The sequence below is a fragment of the Elephantulus edwardii genome, unplaced genomic scaffold, assembly GCF_000299155.1.
Source record: "Elephantulus edwardii isolate Elephantulus edwardi_28Jun2011 unplaced genomic scaffold, EleEdw1.0 scaffold00088, whole genome shotgun sequence".
Classification (NCBI taxonomy): domain Eukaryota; kingdom Metazoa; phylum Chordata; class Mammalia; order Macroscelidea; family Macroscelididae; genus Elephantulus; species Elephantulus edwardii.
In genome coordinates this window covers 5488941-5513152 of record NW_006399838.1, presented here as the reverse complement: position 1 = coordinate 5513152, position 24212 = coordinate 5488941, and the positions used below count along the sequence as shown (strand labels likewise).

The following is a 24212-nucleotide window of genomic DNA, read 5'->3' as shown; positions in this document are numbered from 1 at the left end:
TTCTACAATAATGGTCTAGTTCTTGAACTCTGAATAGCAAATTCACAAGGAAGTTCAACTTTGGGAAGGCACCGGCTAATTTTTTTTTTTTCATTTCTCATTTTTATACTGAGCCTAACTTGTCATAATCAGAGACGACTTTCCCATCCCACTGTTTTTCTCATTTTTTAAGCAGGACACGCATTGCAGAACATGTGTTGATACTGGATCCCAGTACAGAGTCACATACACAGACATTTGTTGACATACAATTGAATCAGAAGTTTAACAAATCAATACCTACCTTTACCTTTTTCGGTGATGCAGTTCCATTTTCTTCTATTTTATTTACCAGAATTCTAGTCAGTGACCCACTAAATTGATTATATGACCCAAGAATGGGTCCTGACCTCTAGTTCAATAAACACTGCTCCATAGCAACCCAGAACAAATTTGTTTCTTCTTTTACATGACAACCTTTGAAATTCCACAAGAGCTAGGCTTCATCTTTTTGCTTTCAGACCTTCTCTTCTATAAGTTTAGGGATCCCAGTTTCTTAAACTTTGCCTTGTATGGCTTGTTTGGTTGTGGGTTTGTTTTTTGTTTTTTTTTTATATAACTTTATCACTATCCTAGTGTTCTTTTTCTAGATATGCATAGCTTTTCTGTGACTCTCTGAAGATATAGAGACCAGAAGGAGAAAAATGTGGTTTCCAAGTGAAAGTTGAGGTCAGGTCTTCTTCCCTCCACCTTCTTCCATACATGTCTGATACGTGCTGTGCATTTTATTATGCACATACATATTCTGCACACATTTACTGGCACTGCTGCATATCAGGACTGTTCTTAGTATAAAGGAAAGCTTTCTGATGACAGAGTGTGTTCACTGTAGAGAGGCATGCTGGCTTCTGGCATTTGGTGGTGAATCATGCCCAGACATTCTCTCCTGGATCTGCCTGCCTGGTGCTCGGTTCCTGGTGCTGGGTGCTTTGTTCCTAGTGCTGGGTGCTCAGTCCCCGGTGCTGGGTGCTCGGTCCCCGGTGCTGGGTGCTCGGTCCCCGGTGCTGGGTGCTGGGTCCCCGGTGCTGGGTGCTCGGTTCCCGGTGCTGGGTGCTCGGTTGCACATGGTTGCTTACAGCTCTGTGTCATTGAATGCCTGTTAGACATTTCCCTTCTGCTCTGGGAGCTCTTCCTGCTTTAATACTTGAGTGCACATTTTAGCAAAGGAGAAGTACCAATTTCCAGGGAGAAAGCAGGGATTAAGTTTTCCCTTTATTACTTTTAATTCTTTAAATGGAAATGAGTTAAAAAAATTATCAAAGTTGAAAAAATATTACTCTTCAGAGAGGTTTGGAAAGATTGTAAGTTTCCATTAAATGCATTGAACATGTGTTCATTCTATTCAAGTCACAGAAAGAAGAATCTTTAACTTTTTTGGGTACCACAGAGTCTGATTTTTAAATAATTTTAAAATAAAGCCATCATTTATCAGTGTTTAATTTTTAATTAAAATAAAGTCACTTTAAAAGCTGTTGTTTTGGCATGGGTATAGTTTGACCAATAGTAATGATGTTGGAGGTTGAATTTTTAAGTGTCAATTCTATGTCAAACAATGTGTTAGAAAAGAGATTGGCATGAACAAAAAGAAGGGAAAAGTGTAGTCTCTGCATTCAGAGCTTGCATTCCAGTTAGAAAGTACAGTCTGCATGTGTATACGAACCTGTGATAATGACTTAAGTAGTCAATGACTTGAGCATGCTTTTCTGTAAGTGGAATGAGCTAACAGTCAGTGAACAGGGAGCCCTAGCCCTTGATGTTGATGGGAACGTCCTGGTAAAGGTCCTCTCTGCTCTAAGTTGAATGTAATGAAAAGAATCTGAACATTTAAAAATCGTCTCAAATGGGCCGTAAAGAATCAATGAAAACCCAACCTTTCTGTAATAAACCTTTGTTAATATCACATCAAAAAATGTCTAAACAAACAAAAGTCTGTGCTTAGGTATATTTGAAAATTTTTTAAAATTTTTATTTTATTATTTTGTGTACATGTACCGTCAAATCAAATCTGACTGGTACAGGAGGAGATTGTTGAAAATTATTTTTTTAAAAACCTTTTTCCTTCTTGTTTTTTATGAAAGGAGTCAGATGATATATAGTTCTATAACAAGACACTAACGTTTAGATAATGAAATAATAGTATGGGAAGCAAAATTTGAATATGACATTATTTAGAAAGAATGGGATTGCATTGGTGTAGAGTGTGAAAATCATTATGGGGCAGTGCTTTTCACACAGGCCTCTTCATTTACTTTATTCTGAACTACATAAATGTCAATTAAAGCTTTCTTGTCCAAGTTAACAGATGGCAATTGCTGGACTTATAAACAAAGCCTTAGAACATTACTACACTTAATTGATGAATGCTTTCTCCCTTCCTTGAACAAAGATTTTGGCCACCACTGTGGTTGTCTGAGAGAAAATTAATGAATTCTTTTCTGTGATCTCATGTAGAAAGGCTCCCACTATAGAAATATTTGACTTTCTTTCCCCTTCTTCCCCTTCCCCTAAAGAAGAAAACATGAATACTTTCAAGTTGCTTGGTAATTTAAGTTCACAGAGATGACCTTGAAAAGTGTTTGAGTCACTAGTTTTGAAGTTGCCTAAAAACATGCTTATTTTTTTTTTATTGCACTGATGCCTCAAAACCAAAACTAGTTAACTGAAATCAAATACATAGGAAAGAGAACAGATTTATTTCATCAGTTCTTAAAATGCACACGTCTTTCCTTTGAAAATGTATTTAAATCACTTTTTCAGGATCTGCCTGTGTAAAGGGAATTTCAGGAGTTTGAAAATGTTGATTTCTGTTTTCACATGTGGGAGGGCTCAATATTACAGTGTATGCAGAACGTATTTGCTGGGGCAGAAGTCCGCGCTGACTTTCCATTCTGGCTTCTTTGAAATGATGGGCTGATTGCAAGAAGCCTTTAAATACTCTGAAACATTTCGTTTGTTGCTGGTGAGACTTCTGGTTCCTTAGGCTGAGTACAATCTGTGTCAAGCTTTGGTTTTAATGATAGCTTTCTGCCTACGGCCTCTGGGCATCTGTGCCCTCCTTTCTTCCTCTCAAAGATTTGAGAGACATTTTCTAAAGGGACAAGAGGAAATTTGGCCAAAGCTCCTGTCCTAGGCATCCTTGTAAAATAAGTTCTTCTGGAGATAAGTATCAACCGTCTAAAGGAATGTGCTTATCTGATTATCTGTTGAGACTTAGACTTTGTCTGCAGAACAAATCATTGTCCAGTCTTACTCTGTCTACCCAGCCCTTGCTCCTTTTGGGTCCAGTTTTGCTGTCACTGTGTCAGTTAATACCCTTCCTCTCCTTTTCAGTGACGTCTCCTTACCCAAGCTCGAGGCCCTTCTCCACTCCTGACTGACGACAATGCCAGAAGGATGTGAAAGGGAGTGTCACCATTTTCACATCTGCATTCTGGCTGCACAGCTTCTAAGAACAGTTAGTGTTTCTGGCGTCCCCAGTGTATTCAGGAGTCTTCACCCACACTGTATGTCAGAGGCGTGCCTCGGTCCTTACTCAGCTTTGCATCCACATGAGACAGTGGAGAACACCAAGGCATGAAGTTCAGAGTGACATCTCTGCTTTTGAACACTTTCTGACTTCTCATGAGTTTTGACAGGTGTCTTGGTTACTTAGTGCTGTTGTAATAGCTGCCACAAGCAGATGACTTTAACAAACAGAAATGTGTGGTCTTACTGTTCAGGAGCTGAGAAGCCCAATTTCAGGGGACCCTCTTTAGGGTGTCCTCCTGTGTTGTTCACTGCCTTTGCTTTTTTTTTTTTAAAGCTATGGATTTAATTTTACTTGAGTCCACAAACAATATCCATGCAAGTAGCAGTCAAGAAATAAAACACCATAGTGCACTGAGCAAACCTGCTGTCTAGGACCTCTTTAAAGTGCAAAACTGCCTTGAAAGCCCACTGAGGGTCAGCCACATGGGTCGGTTCACACTTGACAGCACACTACAGCAGCTCTGGGGGAAGGCCAGGGTTACCTGGAAATAGCCATGTGTCTTGGCCTGTCCTGCCCTGATATCCAAGAGTTTCCCTAGTACTGGGGCCCTGGGTCCAAAAGGACACACTGCACATGACTAGTTTTTTGGTGGGACTTAGGTCCCTCCCCCTGCTGCCTTCTAGTCACATTCCTCGTCTGTTATCTCTAAGGAGATAAAAGAGAGAAGAATGATGTTGCATTCCACCCTTAAGCCTCTGTGACTCTGGTTTGTCAGACCTTTGGAGATCATTACATAGTTTCCACATTATATCATTACATACTTATTTCAGTGGCAACAATGTATATATTTTTTCAAATTCTAGCGTTTGAGTGAAATGTAACAGAATACTTTGGGTTTTCATTCAACCATTCATACACATTTTGTTTTATAACATTAATTATGAAAAAGGAAACATAAATAACATTAATTACACTGCCCACAATGTAATTACACCCTTCCCTTCTCCTCCCTATGGTTTTCATGTCCATGAATCCTTCTGTCCTACCCCTTTCTGCTTTCTGGTTTTTACCCTTGGGCGAATCCTGCTCTTTTGACCTTATATGGTTGGGTATTCTAAGGTGTGAGGGCCTCTCTGATTGTTACTGGTCTCCCTCCTGTTACAGGCTTGCATACTCTGGTTGAAAGTTGAGCAAGAGTTACAGGTTTTGTTCTGAAGGGTGACTAAAGGCCACTGTGGGATTCCAGCAGTCTCTGCTGGGTCACTAAGCCTGGCATTGTTTTAATTTTTTCTTTACAGTTTTGAGTTTTGTCCCACATTTGCCATACTCTTGGTTTTGGATCTTTCTGGATTCAGGGTCGTCTCCTGTGATCCTTTTAGGTTGGGCAGCCCCCAGGCACACACCCGGACAGGAGGAATTTACAGACCTCTGTTTACCAAACCAAGGCCCAGTAAAATGCCTAACAGCAGCGAGTTACAGGAGCCAGCTGGTGGTATAACGCACACCTTCCCACAGGCCACGCCTCTCCTCCCCACTCCTCTTCCAGAAGTGCGGGCAGGTCTGGCTATCCTGTGCTCCAGATGCCCTTCCATCCCCTCGTCAGGCCTGCTCACCCAGCCCTTGCCCACCATAGTGCAGTCAGGGTACGCAGGCCTGGTCCATGAGCCTTTCTGAGTGTTGTTGGGCCATTTCGTTCTGTTTCTAACTTGAGTCTTGCATCAGGGTACCGTCTATTTCTTTGGTCTCAGCGTTGCTGAGGGTGAGGTTCAGGTGGTCTGTTAATTTTTTTGGACTACTTGTTTGTATACATCTTCCCTCGTTGTTCCTGACAAGGAGAAATCAGTAGTTTTACCTTTGATGGTGCCATGGGATCTAGAACAGTGTTTTTGTGGACTGTGTTGTGCCAGGTAACCTTGATGCCTCCCAAGGTGCCTGCACCAGGTACCCCTCACATCCAGTCAAATATTTGTTTATGTAATGTGTGCTGACTCTGCTGTATATGTGAATGTATTTACAACTTTTACTAATGGAAGTGTACAACTACCATTTGCCAAATTATGTGTGGTCTTAAGTGTAGTCCCCCCACCCCCTCCCAATCTTTTTCTCTCTGCTTTTGTACACTTTAAAGGAGAGCTCTGGTGGCCTAGTGGCAAGAAGCTGCACTGCAATCCCAGAGGTACCCAGCTGGAATCCACCAGATGTTCTGCTGGAGAAGGAGGGACAATCTCCGCCTGTACCAGTCAGATCCGATTTGATGGCACACGCAAAAAAGAATAAAATAGGGTTTAAAAAAAAGTGAAGAACACTTGAAGCACTCACTGAAGAAGATCAAAAATTTTAATATAATTTACAGCTCAACATCATGAAAAAAAATCTTTTGCAGCAAATTTCCATAGTAGAGTATTGTATTTGGGGTTTTTTGTTTTTGTTTTTGTTTTTAACTGAATTGCTACTTCTATGGGATCTGGTGGTACAGAAGCCAAGTCTGTAGAGAATGATGCTGGCAGAACCTCTCTGGTTCAAATCTACCAGTGACTCCACAGGAGAAAGGTGGGCGGTCCTTCCTGTGACCGTCATGGAAGTAAATGAGATCCTTGACAGCGTCACTGTTTTCTGTTTCTCATGACGTTGCATTTGGCCCCGTTGTGTGCAGTTTTGTTTTCTGTGTTCTGAGGTGCAGCCCACGTGTGTGAAAGCTGTAGTCTTTGGTCGTCTTTAGCGTGTGCTTCGGGTCCTCTTCAGCGTCAGTGAGCAAGGTTGTGCCATGGCAGCTTGTTAATGAGTTTTCCGCCAGTCTTGACGCTGCATTCATCTTCTTGTAGTCCAGGTACCAGGTGACTTGCTCGGCTTAAGGAGTGATTATACACACATCTATTGATTTTCAATCCTGTAATTCCCTTTTCTCTTTGAACTGTCTCCTGCTCTTTATACGCATTCCTTATAAAGTGTCCAGGAATTCCCATTATTTGCAGTGTGATTCATAATTTATGATGACCCACACCTTTGTACTTTGATACTGGTGATAAAGAAACCATGATTCTTTGTTTTCCTTCTAAACTCTGAACTCAGTAATTTAGGTAATACAGCTTCTTCGCTGGAGAAATGATTTTTGTAGGACTTTAACAGCGATGACATTATTTGTTAAGTTAGTGTAAATTCATGTAGTTCTCATCGTTTACATCTGTCCTGAGTTGGAGAAATGAGGAAATCAGCATCTCTCTATAAAGAAGACATGACATCCCGTGAGTGCTGTGTCACCATTAGGATACGTGATGAGGCCTCAGTATCTTTTTTAAAAATGTTTTTTTATTAATTTTAATGAAAGTTTACAGAGACTTTGGATTTCCATTTATTCATTGTTGCACTTTTCTCCCTGCCCACCTTCTCTCCCCCCAGTTCTCTGTTCTCTTTGAAAAGAAAAAGAAAAATTCTTTCATTGTTATACAATCCTTCCCCGCAAGTCCACTCCACTATGCAGCCTTCATTCTGGACTCCTGTCATGACAATAATACCTAATCATTTATCCTTTTTAAGTGGTTCTCTTTCTCTCTCTCATCTGTTTCAATGCAGTATACATTATTTATCCCATCTTTCTCAGTCTCCCCCCAACTCGGATATCAGTCCCATTTTACAACAGTGGCACTATGCAGTATTTATCCTTTTGTGACTGAGATATTTCACTTAGCATAATGTCCTCCAGGGTCATCCATTTAGCATAATGTTTTGAGTTCCTTGTTTTTTGATGCTGCATAGTATTCCATTGTGTGAATATACCACAGCTTCTCTACCCATTGTTTTGTTGATGGGCACTTAAGTTGTTTTCAGCTCTTTGCTGTTGTGAACAAAGCCACGATAAACATGGGTGAGCATCTATCTCCTTGGGTGGTGGTTATGGTTTATTTGGGGTAAATTCCCAGTAGTGGTATTGCTGGGTCAAATGGTGTTTCTGTTTGCAGCTTTTCGAGAGAGTGCCATACAGCCTTCCACAGTGGTTGCCCCATTTTACACTCCCACCAACAGTGAATAAGGGTTCCAGTTTCTCCACAACCTCGCCAGCATTTGTAGTGTACTGCTTGCTCTGTTGAATTTTGCTAGTTTTATTGGGCTGAGATGGTATCGTGTGGTTGTTCTGAAAGGCCTCAGTATCTTGTGCTCTGTGCTGACGGCAGAAAGGAGTGAGTCCGTGGGAGGGCTCAGGGTCTTGCCTGGTCCTCACAGCTGTGAACTCCGCAGTAGGCATGTGATTCAACAGCTGTTGTTTGTCGGTGGGATTCTGTGTTGGGGCCTTGAACCTTTGAGTGCTCTGACTACTTTAACTGGAAGAGGGGCCAGATAGGACAAACTGGTGATTCAATTCTGGAAATACAGAGACTTAGAGAATTTAAAGGACATTTTGCAGTCAGGGCCACTTGACCTTCATGGCTGAGGTCTTTTGGGATTATCGGATTGCCGTGATGAAGTCTTGACTGGAGCCCCTGGTTTTGTTGGTGGAGATCTTACACAGTGCTTTGATAGCCACCATCTAGGAAATCACCAGTATCCCTTAGGATAATGCAATTCCATTTCTAGTCGGCAAAGGAAAGATGGAGAGCTTTTTTCCCAGTGTGGGGGTAGACGAGGGGAAGGAAACAAGGCAGATTTCTGATAAGTCTCCTTTTTGAGGCCCTGCTTGTTGTGAGAGAAGGATTGTTCTAGTAAGTGAAAACCACGGGGGCAGAAAAATCTATAAAGAAAAGGAAAAGTGGATTGTTGCACTTCGGCATTACGTGCTGGTTTCGCAGCCCTGGTAACTAAAATCATGTCTGGGTGGCGGTGGGCAACATCAGATGCTCGATTTCCAACTTCACATCACCTAAAACCAAACGCTGTCAGCCCTGAATCAGAAGGAAAAACAAAGTAGTAGAAAGTGGAGAAAGAGAAAAAGATTGATTCTTTTTCTTTTCCTTTTCAACAAGAATTAGAAATTTGTGTGGTCACTCAGATTAAAAATGGAGTGGACATGGGGGAGGGATTGCATAACAATGAAAGAGTTTTTCTTTTCAAAGAGAAGAGTGAATTGGGGGGGGGAGGGAGTGGGTAGGGAGAAAAGTGCAGCAGTGAATGACTGGAAACCCTAAGTCTCTGTAAACTTTTATTAAAATTAATTTTTAAAAACCCTAATTGAAAATCCTATAATGTAATATTATAATTCTGATCTAAAATAGCACCAAAATAATATAGAAAGCATACACTTGGAACTAGAATAAATGATTTGCTGTTTATCTTCAGTGGGGGGTGGGGAATGGAGTTATGAATTTGCACTCTACATAGAAAAATTGGGCTTTAGTTCAAAAAGGTTTTTCTGTAAGAATGTCGCTCTCGGATGTGAGGTTCGGGGAGGATCTGCAGCCTTGGAAGCCCAGTGGGCAGCTGCGCTGTACAGGGTTGCTGTGAGACGTGTCACCTTGCTGGCGGTGTTTACGTTGTTGTGCCTGGACATACCTGCTGGTGAAGTTCATTTGTGTGAGGTGTAGTCATAAGAAAGGGAGCAGCATTCAGTTTGACTAACTGCCTTTCATCTAGGACATTGGAGACCAGAAAAACCCGTGTTCTCTTTTCAGAGACCCTAGGGGAGCTCTGGTGACCCAGTGGAAAGACGCTGGGCTGCTTTCGTGACGCAGTGAACCCACCAGCCGCTCCTCGGGGAAGTGATCTCTTCCCATATGATTCCTGTCCCTGAAAACCCACTAGAGGGTCATCTACGGGTTGGTTCTCGTGAGATGACACACAACAACAACAACAACGACATTGGACAGAGTACAACTGTCCCATAGATGGAATTTCCAAGGAGATGCAGAAGCAGGCTGTAACAGAAGCAGGCTGCCATATCCTTTTCAGAACAGCAAGAGGGTTTGAACTGTTGACCTTGTAGTTAGCAGCTAAAGGCTTAACAGTTATATTTCTTTCATTAATGTGAATGAAAGTTTACAGGGACTTTGGATTTCCATTCATTCATTGTTGCACTTTTCTTCCTGCCAACCTGCCCCCATTCTCTCTTCTCTTTGAAAAGTAAAAGAAACATTCTTTCATTGTTATACAATCCCTCCCACCAGCAATTATTTTTTTAAAGAAGAATTTATGCTAGAAGGTGGGTGGTGGGGAAAAAAAGGAATTTATTCTATTGTTAGGAAATAACAGCAAAAACGTACAAGTTCCTAGAGATGCAGTTTAGTGACATTTCATGGGCACCCATTTTGCCCTTTCTTTTCCGAGTTGTGTCACCCCTATTATTATGAACTCACTTCTCCCCAAAGTTCCTATCTGCTTCATCTTGATTATATTTAAAAGACTATAATGCTCAAGGCAGACCTTCTTTACCAGTTAACCTCGCCTGTTGTTTGTTTTTAAGACTTAGGAGGTAGTTTTGGTTTAAGGATGATTTGAGCACAATCCTTTGAAGAGTTCAGTCCAGGGCTCTAGAAATTCTGTAGTTCATGAGAATTTGAAATTCGGTTCTGCATGCTTCCCTTTTTGACCAATGATTTCTATAGAAGAATTCTATAGAAGTCAAAGATTCTATAGAAAGGGTTCTGTAGAATCTTTGATCAAAATGACAAGCCGACCGTTACCTAAATTCCATACTAACATGAGCCTGGACTTGTTAATTAAGGGAAGTTATACTGATTCGATATTTCCCCTCTATTTGTGCTTAAAATGACTGTCTGAACTTAATATATGTATGTTCATATCTGAAGATCATGAGATCATACTCTGTACATACATTTCAAAGTGGGGCATTAACTTAGATGCAAGATACAGTCTTCTTAAAATTTAATATACTAAATGTAATTTTGAAAATATGATTGTGAACAGTATCGTAAATGAGAAGATTGAGTGACTGCGATGTTAGTAATAGGGGAGAAATTTTTGGATTCAGACCTGTTCAGAATTAGTCATCCTTCTGTCAGTTATTTTTTAAAGCAATTATATTAGCACATTAAGCTTTTGGATTTAAGAACTGTGCTTTGAACTGTAAGGTAGTTAATACTTACCTAATTGGCTGGGAAAAGCTTTGACTTCTTTTTAGGAAAATAATTTCCTCTTGCTTCACATTATCCAGCATACTGGCTGAGTGAAATTAATTGTTAACTTGAAACACATTTATTTTCTATGGATGTGAATATGCCTGGAGTACATTTGACACTTTGATAATACTTAATTGCAGATTAGGTTCACGGTTCCATGTGATAAGTTGAGATGCAAGTCAAAGAACCTATTACATTTACAAAAGTTAAGTAACAAGAAACTGATCATTAACTCGGGTGGTAGAAAATGAGGAAATGATGTTTTGGCATTTGAGATCTTTGATATATTGACTTTTTTTTCTATACTAGTCTTGTAAATTAATACGGGCATCTGGCCAATATGGATCTATTTTTCCATTAACCTTTCTTCTGCCTCAAAATAACTGGAACACCCCCAGTTTTTGCCCCTGACTCCACTAGTCATATACGCTTTGTATGGAAAAGTCGAATTCCTTGTTATTTGCAAGGCTGATGTAACAACACAGCTGTTAAATGCTTGGCATTTGTGCTCCTGGTGAAATGCTATTTGTGCTGATTTATCTGCTCCAGATGTGTGACCAGCAAGCTTCATTTCTAATTCTAAGGACAGCCAGATTCCATTAGGAGCACATCATGGGATTATTGGTCCAGGAGGCATCTTGGGAGGACATATAGTTCATTTTCCAGGCTTTTAGCAGAACCGCACTTTATAACCACACCACATACTGAACAAAGCGGCAAAGAATGTTCCACCCATGTATAGGCTGAATGTAGCATCGTTGGAAAAAAAAATTATAAGTCCCTTTGGCCTAATTGTTTTGCTTTACGGGTGAAGAGCTTCTGCCCACAGAGGCTTTGACTAATTTGGATTTCTAGGCCTGTTTGCCTCAGCCTCACCCTCCTGTCTTCTGAGGTCGCCTGCGATGAAGGGGAGTAAGTGGATGTCTTCATCGGAGACGCTCTTTTCCGGTCCAGCTGTAGTTCTTGTTCATGTCATTAAGAAGAGGTTTTAAAGCAGTGACAGCTCAGTGGCATCGAGGGAGTTCCAGGGGCATAGTCCGGAGGGAGGCTCTCTGTCAGTTCTCATCTACCAGCTGCTTAAGGGAGAAGGATAGGCAGATACTGCCTCTGAAACCCAGTGGACGGTGAGCTGGGAGTCGGTTCTGATTCAACAGCAGTGAAGACAGAGTGGCAGTGACAGGTAGAGATGCGGAGATATTCCATTGGGGCGGATTGGCGCTCAAGCAGACTATGGAGCGATAGATTTCATTACGGTATGTGTTTGTGGTTGTATGTTCTTTAGAAGATGTGAGAGAAGTTCAGCACACAGTGAAGGCTGGAAGCTTTGCACATTTTGTGTACAAGCTTTCTAGGGACAGCATCTCGGGGTAAAGAATTGATTTTTTAATGTGCTTTGACATCTTGCACCTGGCAGTTGGCATCACCCCACTAACAAGGCAGTAAGTTAGCCTGTTAATGTTTCATGGATGCTGACAGAAGACGAGAGGCTCCCACGTCCCCGTCAGAGCGCCTTATTATGCCTGGCGTGCCCGGCAGTGAGAACACCAGCGTGCCCTGTCTGTTCCCGGTGCCTCCGAGGCCCATGGGGGGATAGCAAGGCCACGTCAGGTGTGCACACACGTGCAGCCAGGACGCTGAACCTCAGGTACCTACTGCTTTCTTAACACAGTAAGTAACCTTGTATTTGCCTGGGGCAGAGGGCTGGGGGCAGGGGGCTTACTGTATCCAATCAGGAGGTTGTTCACGCAGCCGTGACCCTGAGAAGGAGGAAGCAAGGCCAGGACCTTGTTTTAGCATCATACCTGGTCACCCCCAGGGTCCCCCAGCTGCTCCTCCAGAGAAGCATGGGTCATTTCCTCCCATGCAATTTACAGCCTCTGAAAACTCACTGGAGGGTTGGGAGTCAGTTCCTACTTGACTGAATGAGTTGGGCTAAGTTAGGTTAAGACACGCTGGAGCATGAGTGACTCAAGGGGGAGTGTCTCCTAGCAACAATATCCTGTCATGTCTGCCCATTTAGTGCTGTCAGAAAGTGATGGTCGCATAAAACCCATTAATTGTAACTTCACAGAACGTGAAAGCTATTAGATAGTTGTTAGGGAGCAAATTCACAGTAAGAGAAAATGGTGAGTGCTGGATAATTAGAATGAAAATGGGAGAAAACCAGGGAAAATTTCAACTTCATGTCTTTTACAGGTTGACATCCTACTACCAGAATTTCAGGACATGGTTAGATCATATTAAAGAAATATCTCACTCAGAATATCAGATTATAAATCTTGTTTCTCACTGTTAAATCCACTCACTTCCCTCCCTTTCTGTTTAGTCACCATCTAGTTGCTGTGAGATTCCATGCACAGGTTTGTGATGTTTGTTCACTGGGCTCTGGATACTTTTTTGTTAGATTCCATGGAGTCAGAACCAACCCATAGCTGACCCTTTGGCAGGGTTTCAGAGGCGGTGAATTATGAGGGATGAGGTTGCCAATCTTTCTCCCGTGGATATGAACCACATGCCACAGCCCGTACCACTAGGCCACCAGTGCCCTATTGTACTGTACTCATGTTGTCGTTGATTGCCTTCAAGTCGAGCGTAACTCATCACGACCCCATGAAGAAAAGGCTTGAAGCCCCTCTGTAACCATCGACATTTATCGAAGTTCATAGAATTTCTGGGGGCATGTTGAGGAAGTGGATGCCACTCCTGTTTCCAAACTATAGTCACAGTGTTTTGTTGTGTGGATTTTTTGTTTTTTTTAACTTACGACAAAAGTTACTTATGCTGTTTAGGAAAGAAAAAAGTCAGACAGGTGTGCAAGAGGTTGGCAGTCACACTTGGCTTCTCATCCCTGTCCAAGTCCCAGAGGCTGCCACACAGTCCTTTGACCTTTGGATCAGTTAGCATCAGAAGGGCAGAGGGTTGTTCATGATTTTGTGCTGCCATCCCAAAGGCAGGTGGTTCAAACCCACCAGCTGCTTCAAGGGAGAAAGATGAGCAGTGTTGCGATTTATAGCCTCTTAGAACTTGGGCCAGCTGTGACGTCGCTGTGACTCTGTCGCTGTGACTCTGTCGCTGTGAAGGGTTTGTTTTGACTCTTTTTCTTATTGCTTCTGAAGTTTCAGGACTTGAGAAGTCCTTGGGACATTCAAATGTATGTTGGGTGTCCAAAAGAAGTTATGAGACAGTACTGTGACTATTCACATCATTTTATAATTGATGTGCTTACTTTTCCTCCACATTATCTGCAGCTCTAGTGAGAGCTAAGTCAACCAGGCATTCTTATTTTGCCATTGAGGAAGCTGAGGCAATTTGCCCCTTTATATATTAGTCTTCCGCTTGAAAAAATTTTACTCCCAGACAAAATTTTTATAAGATGTGACCAAATCTATAGCCTTCCTGTTTTACTTATCCTGTTTATTTTGGGTTCTCCCCACCTCCTCCCACACCTAATGACATGTGTTGCTTTTTTGTATACCATATGGCTTTTGTAAATGTGTTTCATTGACTAGGCAAAGGTGTTTAACTGTGTAAATCACAACAAACTAGTTGACGCTGAGAAGAATGGGAATCCCAGAACATTTAATCATGCTTATGTGAAACCTATACTTGGACCAGGAGATAGTCATCAGAGCAGAGCAAGGAAACACTGCATGGTTCAAAATGGGGAAGGGTGTACACCAGGGGTATATTCTGTCTCCTTCCTTTTCAGTGTATATGCTGAACAGATCATCCGAGAGGCTGGGCTGTATGAGGAGGAGTGTGGCATTAGGATTGGAGGAAGACACATCAGCAATCTGTGCTATGCAGATGACACAAACTTGCTTGCTGAAATTCAGGAGGTCCTGAGGTTCTTGCTGCAGAAGGTCAAAGACTGAAGCTCAACATCAAGAAAACAAAGATTCTTAACCACTGCGCCTATTGGCAGCATTATGATAGAGGGTGAAGAGATCGAGATTATTAACATCTTCAGTGTGCTTGGCTCCACAGTCAATACTCTTGGCACCAGTAGTCAGGAAATCAAAAGATGAATTGCATTAGGAAAGTCTCTTGTCAGGGACCTCTCTTAAAGTACTGAAGAGCAACAGTCTGGAGACTAAGGTGTGCCTGATCCAGGCCATAGTCTTCTCAGTTACTTGCTGTGCGTCAAAAAGCTGGACAATGACTAGGGAGATAAAGAATTGATGCCTTTGAGCTGTGGTGCTGGAGAAGAGTATTGAATATACCTTTCACTGCCAGGAGAACAAACAGGTTCGTCCTGAAGAGGCAAGGGTTCTGGTTCTTCCTCTAACATACTTTGGACATGTTTCAAAGAGGGACTGGTCCTTGGAGAGGGACATCATGCTTGGGAAGGTGGTGGGCCTTCGTAAGAGAGGAAGACCCTCGATGAGATGGATTTATTCAGTGACTGAGGTAATGCAGGGCAGGTGTGTCAGAGACAATAAAATCGGCACAGGACAGAGCAGGGTTCAGGGTTGTTGTCCACAGGGTTGCTATGAGTTGCAAACAACTTGACAACACATAACAACAACAACAAGAAATACCATTAGTTTACTGTTATTTTGTAGAATGTGAGTTGGAAGTTCTAGTGTTTGGCACGTTTAAGCCATGGTAGGTACCGTTCCTCTCAGGTGACCCCTTCTTACTGGAACTGAGTATCACAGTATATCATTTACATGCTGTGTGGTTGGGATTATTTTTCTTTTATTTATTCATTTTTGCACATTTTACCTCTTTCTCTTTCCCTCCCCCTCCCCCAGCCCACCTCACAACACTCCCCTTGTTCCAGATCATTCTCATAATCCTGTATTCCTTGCAGGCAGTTCTTCCCCTCATGAGATCCTTGTTTTGCTTGCAAAAGTAATGTTTCCCTGTAACTGTTTACGAAGGAGGAAAGGCAGCGTGAAAAGGTAGATCACTTGACTGGCTGACATCACCTCGTTGGCCCTTGTAATCATTTCAACAGTGTAGTTGCCAGGCAGGGTAGTTATCTAGGACAATTATCTGGCTCCTGCCCCATCAGGTCTGGAGTTGTCCTTACTGTGCTGATGACCGTGGAGGGTCCCCGAGAGCAGCCCAGACTTAGGGGTTCAGCATCGGCGCTGGGACCGTGGAAGCAGCGGGACGGACCATGAGTCTGGTGGGAAGATCCTTGCTGTGTGGGACTGTTAATGTGTACAAGATCCTTCTGCTGGAAGGCGAGCTTTCACCGTCGGGCAGGGCTCAGATCCAGTCTCAGGAAGGCCTCACGTGTGTGCTTGCATTTCTCCCTTATTTTGTACTATTTTCTATCTACCAGAGATTTTTTTTCTTCTTTTCATTTTTTCTACTTCTGTTGTTCTGTTCTCTGTTCCTGTTGTGACAAAAGATACAAAATAGGGAAAAAATAGCTATTTGAGAAAAAAGGGGATACTTTGGAAAACACTGTTGCCTTGAAGACTTGAAAAATTGCATCTCCTAATAAAACAAATGATGTGTTACACTTAGGTTAAGTTTTAATAGTATTGATGTGGCCAAATCACTATAGGCTCCAGACAGAAGGGGTCATTTTTTGAGTTAGTTTAGAAAACAAAGACGTACATCTTTGTTGGAAGCAATTGACTTCCCGTTTCCAGGTGGTGTGTTTTCACCAAGGCATTCAGCAAGGACCTTCATGGCTCGACTGTCAAGCACTGAGCTGTTAACGGGAAGGTTGGCAGTTCAGATCCACGCATCAGCTTCCCGAGAGACAAGGTCTAATGACCTGTTTGCATGAAGCTTATTCTAGAAACCTGTGTGGGGTGTTCTAATGCGCCATGTGATATTGTGAGCCAGCCACCTAACAGCAGCCTTAGAGAGCATCATAAAGCACTAGGTTAGGGTACAGTTCCTTGTCTTTTCACTTTTGATGTTTGAGACATTTGCTGTTGTTGTAACGACCCTGTGAACAGTGAACCTGAACCCTGCCAGATTGTGTGTCTTCCTCAGTATCTCTGACGTCCGCGAGCCAAGGCTGCAGTCACTGTCCATCTGTCTTGTAGAGGGTACTTGTTTTCTCTGTGGCCCTGAATACTTGAGGCTGAACTTTGCAGGTAAAAACGTTCTATAACAGGATAATGAACGTTTTGGAATTTGATGAGAGGGTATGCATGTATGTATTTTTTAAAAAGTCATAACTTGGTTAGGTTTCATTTATAAACTTGGCTGGAAAATGAGAAATTTGAAAATGGAGACATTTGAAGTGATTTGAGAGGCAAGGGGACCTAATGATTTCTTTAAATCAATGATGCTAACTCAGGGACCTTATCTAAAAACGGAGATGAAATTAGATGCTCTTTAATGGTGTTACTGATTTAAAAACAAAACAGAAAGAAGCGTTTTCATTTCAGAGCCAGTTTTAAACACTGCGGTTGCTTTCCACCCCTGCGTTAGCATAGGTTGTAACATGCTGGAGGGGAAATCGGACCCTCATGCTGGGAAAGTTTATGCTGATATAGCAAGGTGATTTGGAATCTTGGGAAGTTGCCACATTTGCATGGTGGCCTAGTGGTAAGAAACTGTGCTGCAATCCCAAAGGCACACGGTTTGAATCCACCAGTGTTCTGCCAGAGAAGGTTGGGCAGTGTTTCCCCCTGTGTCTCTTCCTGCCTCTGAAAACCCACTGGAGGACCAACTAGGAGTAGGTCCAATTTGACAGCACCCAACAACAGGATTTAAACAGCTTTCTTTTAGGGTCTTCTTGACCACCTACTAGGTTTCAGGAGAATTCGAAGGCTGTATTTAGACTTTGGCAATGGGCTTAAGTATGTCAGAGTTGACAAGGTTGGCACAGCATCGGGCAGGGTTCAGATCTGGTGTTCATAGGGTCATTTTGAGTCGTAATCTACTAAAAAAGCACCTGTCAACCAACAATCACAACAACAACAGTTTAGACCTTTATTTAAAGCTTTGCTGGAGAATACAGTCTACTGGAGCAGGAAATAGATCTCAAACTTTTCCCATTTATCTGCTCAGCTGTTCACAGTTTCAGAGTAAGGAAAGAGAGAGAAACTCGGACCAGGAAGTGGCTTGCTGTGTCTTGTTCCTGGAAAAGCTGGCCGCCTTGGAATGCTTATCATTGAAGGTGTGACCTGAATGCGTGTTCTGCAGTTCTCATATTTTCCATTAAGGTGATCACGTGGCTCAATAAGGCACTTTCTAGGGAACCTTTCTGCTAGGAAGGCCTTCCTTATGACTCTGTAAGGGTCATGAACTTAAGAGAGGATTGTGTCTAAGCAATTCATACTGTAGAGAAAAGTCGACCAGGGGACACCAAGCCACACACAGTTGGGATGAGAAACAGAACTAAGCTGAATCCACATTTACGATTGCTATTGTGGTTTCACCCCAGTTCTATGTTGCCAGTCGGTCCAGCCAGTTGTTAGCATTCATGGCCAGGTGTTTTAAACATGGAAGTGTAATTTACACCCGTTTGCACTGCTGGTGAATGAATGTTGATTACATCGGACTCCGTGGAGTTTCAAAGGCTGTGAGCCTGTGGGATCTTCACTGCCCATCTTTACCTTTAGAGCAATTGGTGGATTCCACCTACTGACTGTTAGCAGCATAACGGAACAAACCATACACCAGAGGTCCTTCAAAAGTGTATTTTACGTTTTGAAAGGTAATTGGGCGGGGGTTATGCACGTAACATGAGCCTTGTTTGCTTGAAGGTGAAGGTGGTTTGAAGCACTACCAGAAGAGATCAAAGCTTACGGCTTTCAGTATTGATGACATTTCAGCCGGAAGAAAGCAGACATCTTCACAGCCGGACAAAGAGGTGCACAGCGTCGTGGTAACTGGAGAAAAGATTGACGTTTCATGGGTTGAACTTGACTTGGTTTAACGCCCATGGAAGCAGATGTTAAGAAATCAGACACGTTTTGCTTTTGGTGTTTTTTTTTCTGCCAAAGAAGACTCCTTTAAAGTTCTAAAAGAGCAAGTGTATCTGTGAAAAAATGAGGGAGCGCTTGACCCAAGACATGCTGTTTTCACATTCTACCTGTTTAATTGAAATTAGATCGTGAATAACAAAGCAAGAAGACTTGATGCTGCAGTTGAAATTAGATCATGAATAACAAAGCAAGACTTGGTGCTTCTCAGTCTTGGTGTTGGCGAAGGGTATTAAACATACAGTGGGCTTGCAGGAAACGAACAAATCAGTCTTGGAAGGAGTGGAGCGAGAGTACTGTTTACGATCCGAGGTGGTCGGAGTTTGTACTCCTTACTTTGGACATGTCATCGGAAGGGTTCCAGTCCCTGGAGAAGGGCATTGCCACGTTACTAGAGTAGCAGCAAACAGAGAGGAAGACCATCAGTGAGATGAGTTGACAGGGAGTGCGGACACGGGCACAGCCGGGATTGTACACGTGGTGTGGGATGCAGTGAGGCTTTGTTCTGTTGTGTGGAACAGGCATTGTGAGTCAGGACCAGCTCAGTAACACTGAGCCACAGCGGTGGATGTTTGTATGTGTGTAAGGAAGATAGTGGCTCTGTGTTTATTTAGCAATAAGACCTTTTTTTTTGTGATAAAAATTTGTATTTAGGATTTGCCAGCTGGGCTCAGTTTAGATGGTCCCAGTTTTGTTGGCAACATCCAAAGCATCATAATCAGGAGCAAGAGGAACGTAGTAAGTCTTCTTCTCTCCATCAGGCCTAATGGAGGTGTTGACCTTGGCCACATCAGTGTCACAGAGCTTCTTTACAGCTTGTTTAATTTGGTGCTTGTTGGCCTTGACATCCACAATGAACACAAGTGTGTTGTTATCTTCTATTTTCTTCATGGCTGACTCAGTGGTCACGGGAGACTTGATGATGGCCTAGTGGTCAAGCTTGTTTCTCCTGGGGGCGCTGTTCCGGGGGTGTTTGGGTTGCTTTCGGAGTCTCGGCGTCGTTGGCCACTGGAAGGTGGGTGATGTGCGGATCTTCTTTTTTTGTGGCTGTGAATGCCCTGCAGGACGCCTTCTTCACCTTTAATGCCTTTGTTTTGGTTTCCGTTTTTTGGGGGGCAGGGACTTCCTTCTTCTCTTTCAGCAGCATCTTCCTAGAAAGGAAGACTTTAAAATTTACAACCCTCGTCAAATAATGAACTGCCGGGAGAAGAAAAATAGGTTCATCGTAGAGAGGGTAATGCCTGGCTGCTCCATGGGGGCAGGGATTCTGAGGCTTCGTCTGACATACTGTGGGCATGTTGCAAGGAGGGACCTACTGGTCCCTGGAGAGGGACATCATGCTTGGAAGGGTGGAGGGATGGAGAAAGAGAGGGACCGTGTATGAGATGGATTGATACAGTGACTGGGTAATGAGAGTGAGTGTGTTAGAAAGAATAGGGCTGGCGCAGGATAGAACAGGTTTCAGGACTCACTGTGACATAGGGTCACTGTGAGTCACAAGCGATTCGACGACACTTAATAGTAACAGACAAATAATATCCTGAGTTCTGTTTTAAGTGGTAGGAAGATGTGGTTTCTTATTGAGCTAGAAGTGATTTACCCTGGAGTTGAATTTAACAGAATTAGGTTTGAATAACTGGGATTTTGATGTGTTGTGAACTTTAAAACCTCACAATGAGCAAATAATACCTGTAGGACTTTATAAAGTAAAAATTGTCTAAAATGGGTTATTTCTTTTTCTAGTTTTAACTTCTGAATTAATTATTTGAATAAAGAATTTATTTTTGAAAATCTGTAGTATTCGTTATAGGAGTATTTAAGTTAGAGGCAACAAATTTTACTGTAGTGTTTTTCAAATTTCAGAAAAAGTAATAGGAATTCATCAGATGTGAGCCCGTCGTGAGTTTTAGGAACAGACTAAGTGATGGCCCAGCTGTGTGCAGAGGGGTGAGAGGGTCTCCCCGGGGAAGACAGGATCTACACACCCACAGACAAGTTCAGCATCAGATTTACTCAACTCTTGGGGTCTGAAAGCTTAAAATCTTACTTTCAGTCTTAGCAATCGATTTGACAGGAAGATCCTGGAACTATTTTTATTTTATTTTATTCTAATAATTTTAATGAACATTTACAGAGATTTTGGATTTCCATTCATTCATTGTTGCACTTTTCTCCCTGACCAGCCCTACCCTGCCGCCCATAGGGAACATTATTTTAAAAAAATATTTCTGTAAGTTCTGTAAAGATCAAGGTCATGGAGGTGATAAATCTCACAACTGACTCTATATTCTAAGGTCTGTATAAATCTTTGTTCAGTTATAAAGTTAACCATAAGCCTGACATAGAAAACTGTGTTTGCAGTGTCTCCGGGTTGGGAAATTGGCTACTAGGAGTGGAATATAAAACAGTTTGGAAAACATGCAGCTTTTAATTACAGATACTTATCTGTCCAGTAGGGTAGGTAGGATTTCTACTTAGTAGTGCTTTTGAAAGCGTTAGTTGTATTTAAATTTGTTTGTGAAGGTGATCATTTTCTTTCATACCCTTAGATGGGCCTTTCCTTAATGAATTTGAATTGACAAGAATTACTCTAGCAAATCAACAGCTCGATTGCCCTTGAGTCAGAGGTGAATGAGAACAGATCAGGATTTTCACAGTTTAGGACGACTTGCCATGTTAACTGGAATGGGAGAGGTGTGGGTGAAAGCTCCTGAATGTTGACCTGGACAAGTGGAGTAAACTCTCTCAGGAGCCGGATGCGTGAAGCTGGGCTGTCACCGGGTCATGGGCAGGACTGCGCAGATGCACACACGTTGAGCGGAGCACAGCCAGTGACCAGCTTTGCTCAGGGCCTCACTCTCTGAGCTCTGCTCACCAGTGCGAAGCCCCGCTTTCCTCTTGTGTCAAAGTGCCCTCATATGAAAGAACCAGTTCCTGCTCACAACAATGTTTTTATCACAATCATCTTCGTTTGGGTCACATACAGCTTTTAAATGACTGCAAAGGCTCTAAGCCTTTTCTTGCACGTTATGTGTTTTTTAAAGGCTACTTATGAACCCAAGAACTGTGTGCACTTGTTCTGACATGTCCAGCTTGACATGTAAGGCATGGATCTCACTCGTAACCTGAGGACTGTCTTAGAAGACGAGGAAATTAGAATTTGCGTGATACAACAACGCCGACGTACATATCTATAACATAGCTGCTGTCTGCAATTTCTAATGATACTTTTTCAGAAGTTTGAAAATTATGGAAAAATACTTACCTCTTAAATTTACTGTGTTTTCACATTATGGTGTTCTGTAGATAAAGGGAAATCTGGAGACATAGTCCTCAAGGAGTTGGGTTAACCCAAAGGCTGTTTCTCCGACGGTTTGAATCTACCACCATCTTCACAGGAGAAAGATGTTCATTATTCTCCCATGTGATTTACAGCCTCTGCGGGAGAGTCAGCTATGAGTCGGTTCCGTCTTGAGGGCACACGACAATGTATACACTAATAGAAATACTTGACTCACTGCAGTGTAAACACATGAGAAACCGTACGTGACTCTTCATACAGCTTTGTCGTCAAGACGGTTTTAGGAACAGAACTCGTTTGTAATCCAAGGACTCTCTGTATATTTTGGAACTTTTAAATTTCAGCGCTATGAAGTCACTATAATTTTGTCACAATAGGTGCTAGAAATAGGAGTGTATACTTGCACTTATAAGAACATATGGTACTGAAGTTAACAGTTTTTCACAAAGTTGGCTTTTTATTAGAAAACACCTTCTGATTTCATGTGGCATTTATATTTCATTTGTATGTCTTCACAGAAGTAATTGCTGACAAATAATTTTCAAAATGGTACTTCTTCCAGAAATATATCCAGAGTCCTGGCTTTTTATTGGTCTTTTATGTTTTGTTTTTTTGTTACTTGGTTTGTGGTGTTTTTTTGTTTGTTTGTTTTTTTGTTTGGTTTGTGTGTGTGTGTGTGTGTGTGTAGTAGGAGGGGACTCTTAACAAATGACTGTAGACTGTGTCAGAGAATGAGGTTGCAGGTGGGTGCACAGAGGGGGGCCAGTTATATTTGTTCAGTTCATGACCATGGGTGGCACCTCTGACCTTAACACATTTTCTCTCAAAAGCTGCTGTAAATCTATTAGTGTTGTTGGAAAAACAACACACATTGCAAGTCTTTTTGAAGGAGTTTGTTCATGTCATTATGGCAAGGAATATCAAACCTCACATGCCGAACAGCACTGGTATAGAAGCGACAGGTCTCAACCACGCAGAAGATCTGAGTCGACGCCTCAGCACATCTCTAACTTCATGAATAGCCTTCAGCTGAAAGGCTGTATTCAGTATTGATTAAGGACTTTGTCAGATGCTGTTGCTTCTGTGATGAACCAGGTCCTGGGCTGGGGTCCAGGGGTCCTGGTGATGGGCAGCTGAGCTAACCACTGTACTACCAGGATTCTTGCATAACCAACACCAATTCCAGAACATTCTTTTCCCTTCTAGAAGAAACCTGTCCTCATTAGCGGTCACTCCCCATTTTCTACCTTAGCTCTAGGCAACCACCAACTGACTTGCTGTCAGAAAGATTCATCTGTTCTGGAACATTCTGTGGTCAGTCGACTTACAGAATGGTGGCCTTTTAGCCTGGCTGATTCTGCTTAGAGCGTAATGTTTTTAAGCTTCATTCTTACTACAACAGATGCACTTCATTCCTTTTTTACAACACATAATATTCTATTACACGACTATTGCCACATTTTGTTTACCCACGTGTCACTTGATGGGCCTTTAGATTATTTTTGCTTTTTTAACTCCTTCCAAGCTTGCTACTTGCTGTGAGGACTCTGCTTTGTAAAACAAGCTTCCGCCTGGACCCTGTCACACCTGGTCCCTCCACTCTACCTGCAGGAACACAGACCCACCTGAGTGGCTGAGAGTGGCCTCCTCTTCCTTCCAGAGCCCCCGTGAGCATCTCTGCTGCTCTGCCTTCTGTGAGAAGAATCCCCAGTGTGTGTGTGTGTGTGTGTGTGTGTGTGAGAGAGAGAGAGGGGGAGTGTGGTGTGTGTGTGTGTGTGTGTGTGTGTGTGTGTGTGTGTGTGTGAGGGAGCCGCTTAGTGGAAATGACATTCCAGGAATGGATGACACGGCCTGTGTGTAAAGGCTGGAGTGAATAGGAGGCAAGAGGAATGCGTTTTGGACTTTTCAGAATACAGAAGTGATTTGATTCGTTTCTGAGCTAGGGTGTTGCTGCTGCTGCTTCTGGTGGGGTAAGGGAAGGAAGGGCCAGGCTTTATTAAAGGAAGAGTCCATGCAGTAGCAGTGATTTAGAATTACTCGACAATTTATGCTTTTCACTGACTCAGACCCAGTTCTCTCTTATTTTGACCTTATCTGTCCCCTATCATCCTGTTATTCAGAATAAATGTATTTTTACTGTCTCTTTGTGAGAGGAAATCCTGGGGTAATTCACTAAAGGATATAGTATAATAATAAAAAAAAATTTGGGATTATAGTTTGAAGCCTCTGGTCTAAGAGGGATGTTTAGATATGATACAAGTCTGAGTCAGAACTGAGCTTTTCATGGTTCAGTTTTAGATGTCGGCTCCTGTGAGCTGTCTTGAAACTGAAAAGAACTTGTAGGAGTTTATAGTCCTGACCATTTACTGCTGTTTGGTTGGCCCCGCTGTGCTCAGGAGGGGACAGCCACGCCTTTCCTTCTCAGCACCAGC

At 42.4% G+C, this 24212-nt stretch overlaps 1 protein-coding gene across 2 annotated transcripts in view; it reads left to right on the top strand.

The window, feature by feature from the left end:
- Positions 1-24212, top strand: part of FNDC3B (fibronectin type III domain containing 3B) — a 406030-nt gene that overhangs the window by 61309 nt on the left and 320509 nt on the right. For both annotated transcript variants that reach the window (XM_006890351.1, XM_006890350.1), the window contains exon 2: positions 20933-20940. The gene's annotated coding sequence lies outside the window, so the exon portion shown is untranslated. The remainder of the gene's footprint in view (positions 1-20932; positions 20941-24212) is intronic.